The 3,636-nt window shown below is 39.8% G+C and overlaps 1 pseudogene; it reads left to right on the plus strand.

Moving 5' to 3' along the window:
• Positions 1 to 1,742: 1,742 nt before the first annotated feature.
• LOC101540440 (histone H3.3A-like) lies at positions 1,743 to 2,564 on the plus strand (annotated as a pseudogene).
• The last annotated feature ends 1,072 nt before the right edge of the window (positions 2,565 to 3,636 follow it).

Below are 3,636 nucleotides of genomic sequence, written 5' to 3' on the forward strand. Positions count from 1 at the left end.
AAAAAAAAATTGAAAACTGAACTTCCTTATGACTCAATAATCACACTTTTTGGCATCTTCCCCAAGAGCCAGTAAAACCCCACTATTTCAAAAGCACATTTACAATCCTATATTGATTGCAGTGCTGTTCACAATAACCACTATAAGGAAGAAACACATATCCCCAAGAACAGACGAATGGATAAAGAACACACCCAAGAACAGATGAATGGGTGAAGAAACTGTGACCCCAGGGAATACTACTCAGTTACAAGAAAAATTAAAATCTTAAAATCATGGAATTCACTGCAATGTGAATGGAACTAGAGGGTATCAAATTGAATGAAGTCAGTCAGAAGGAGAGAGGCAAACACAGAATGATCTTTCTCATGTGTGGAATATAAAGAAATAGTCATTGAGGAGCCACTGAGTACAGAAGTAGAACACTTGTTTTGTTCATGGCAACCCTAGCTCCGTCCCCAGAATCATAAACGGTTCCACCACCTCGGAGGTGACCCTGAGCAGATCCAGAGTAAATCTCGAGCATCACTGGGTGTGACCAAAAAACCAAGAAACAAAATAAAAGAAATGTATTAGTATAGAACTTTTTTCACTTCAGTAACATACTACTTCAAAGATATATATATACTTCAAAGATATATATAAAATACTACTTTATGAAATTTACCAGTTACACATGCGGAGTAAGGGATGGGGAGGTGGGGGGAAGGGGGGAGGTATATTGTGATTCTTGGTGGTGGAATATGTGCACTGGTGAAGGGATGGGTGTTCGAGCATTGTATAACTGAGACTTAAATCTGAAAGCTTTGTAACTTTCCACATGGTGATTCAATAAAAGAATAAATTAATTTTAAAAATGTTTAAAAATTAATAAAATAAAATACTACTTCAAAATAGAAAGTAAAGTGAAATTTATCAGCTACACAGGCTGGGTGGAGGGTTAGGGGGTGGGGGGTGGGGGGAGATTTACTGTGGTTCTTGGTGGTGGAATATGTGCACTGGTGAAGGGATGGGTGTTTGAGCATTGTGTACCTGAGACTTAAGCCTGAAAGCTTTGTAACTTTCCACATGGTGATTTAATTAAAAAATATAATTTTTTAAAAAAAATTAAAAAATAAATAAAATAAAATACTTCTTCAAAGATATATATCTATATACATATATGTCTACATATGTCTTTGAAGTAGTATTTATATTTGTGTATACATGTATATATATTTGAAGTATATTTATATATCTATATATTTATATGTATGTGTGTATATATTTATACATATATATGTATGACTGATCTTAAAGAAAACTGATGTTCCAGGACTGGAGAGATAGTACAATGGACAGGGAGCTTGCCTTCCATGCAGCCGACAAGGGTTCGATCCCCAGCATACCATATGGTCCCCCAGGCCCACCAGAAATGATTCCTAAGTGCAGAGCCAGGAGTGACCACTGAGCTCCACCAGGTGTGGCCCCAAAACAAACAAAAATAAATGCCTGGTGTTCCTTTTCACCTTTGTCCACCGAAGGTGATAAACTAGTTTATCTGAAAGAATATTCTAAGCCTTCAGAGGCTTATGGCCATGGCCATGAACCCTGAGGTGGGAGAGCTGGCAAATGAAGATAAAGGACGACTGCTACAGAGAATGGTCACACTGCACACATCGCCCCATCAGGGAATGCTTTTATTACGGGGTTAATTACCTAACTCTTGTCGAAACAAGAATTCTGAGTTTTGCTCGCTCGCCTAGCTCCAGCCGAGGGATCAGGGGGGTAAGGTCTCTCTGCCATGGCTCGTACAAAGCAGACTGCCCGCAAGTCCACCAGTGGTAAGGCACCGAGGAAGCAGCTGGCTACAAAAGCCGCTCGCAAGAGTGCGCCCTCTCCCGGAGGGGTGAAGAAGCCTCACCGTTACAGGCCTGGTACTGTGGCACTAGTGAAATTAGGCGTTATCAGAAGTCCACTGAACTTCTGATTCACAAACTTCCCTCCCAGCATCTGGTGCGAGGAATTGCTCAGGACCTCAAAACAGATCTGCGCTTCCAGAGCGCAGCTATTGGTGCTTTGCAGGAGGCAAGTGAGGCCTATCTGGTTGGCCTTTTTGAAGATACCAACCTGTGTGCTATTCGTGCCAAACGTGTAACAATTATGCCAAAAGACATCCAGCTAGCACGCCGCATACGTGGAGAACGTGCTTAAGAATCCACTATGACGGGAAACATTTCATTCTAAAAAAAAAAATTTTTTTTTCCTCTTCCTGTTATTGGTAGTTCTGAACGTTAGATTTTTTTTTTCCCCATAGGGTCAAAGCTACCTAAATATATGATTGCAAATGGTGGAAAAATAGGGGACAAATCAGGTATAGGCATTTTTCCATTTTCATTTGTGTGTGAATTTTTAATATAAATGCGGGAACATAAAGCACTAATGAAAGTCAAAATGTTTCAGTGAACAAGTTTCAGCAATTCAACTTTATAACAATTATAAATAAAACTGTTACATTTTTCTGGACAATGCCAGCATTGGAATTTTTTTAAAACAAGTAAATTCCTTATTGATTACAACTAAATGGTGTTGTAGCATTTTTATCACACAGTAGATTCCATCCATTCACTATACTTTTCTAACTGAGTGGTCCGACATGCAAGTACATGTTTTCAATGTTGTCTGTCTTCTGTGCTGTTCCTGTAACTTTGCTATTAAAATACATTAAGCTATAAAAAAAAAAGAATTCTGGGTTTTGACAGAGTTATATTATGGATTGAAAGACTGTTTAGATTATGGAGAAGGCCCATGGCTTGGAAGCTGGCCTCACACACTGGGGGAAAGTCATCCCAGATAGAGAAGGGAACACCAAGTAAAATGTGATTGGAAATCCCGAGCGGGGAGGGAGATGCACGCTGAAAGTAGACTAGAGACTGTACATGATGGCCACTCAATGCCCCTATTGCAAACCACGACACCCAAAAGGAGAGGGAGAGAACAAATTGGAATGCCCTGCCACAGAGGCAGAGTGGGGTGGGGGGGTGGGAGAGGGGGGTGGGAGGGATACTGGGTTCATAAGTGGTGGAGAATGGACACTGGTGGAGGGATGGGCTCTCGAACATTGCATGAGGGTAAAACAAGCACGAAAATGTGTGAATTTGTAACTGTACCCTCACTGTGACTCACTAATTAAAAAAATCGATAAATTATAAAAAAAAATGATTATGGAGAAGGCAGTTTGCCACACATTGGAAATTTTAGGAAGAGACTTTTTTTGCCCCTTAAAATTCTTTTATTTACAGAACTGCATAGTATAAAAGCTCTTTGGTTCTGGAGTTTGACACAGCAAAACTCAAATCCAGACTGCCACTCCCAAGTGTGTAATATTGCATAAGTTGTCTGGCCTAACTATATCATGATTTTATATCTGCAACGTGAAGATGAAGGAAGCAATTAAATCATAAATTTTGATTGTTATAGGAGTTAGCATATATAAAAGTATTAAATAAGTATTTTCTAAACATTTGCTATCTCTTGGCCAGAGAGATATCTTAGGTGTTAGCACGCACGTGTAGCATGAGTCTGGGAAGTGGTTAGTCAGCCCTGCAACTCCCCCACCCCAGGCACCATAAAGTGTGAAATTATTAACCCATGCAT

Source organism: Sorex araneus, chromosome 1 (genome assembly GCF_027595985.1).
Source record: "Sorex araneus isolate mSorAra2 chromosome 1, mSorAra2.pri, whole genome shotgun sequence".
NCBI lineage: Eukaryota > Metazoa > Chordata > Mammalia > Eulipotyphla > Soricidae > Sorex > Sorex araneus.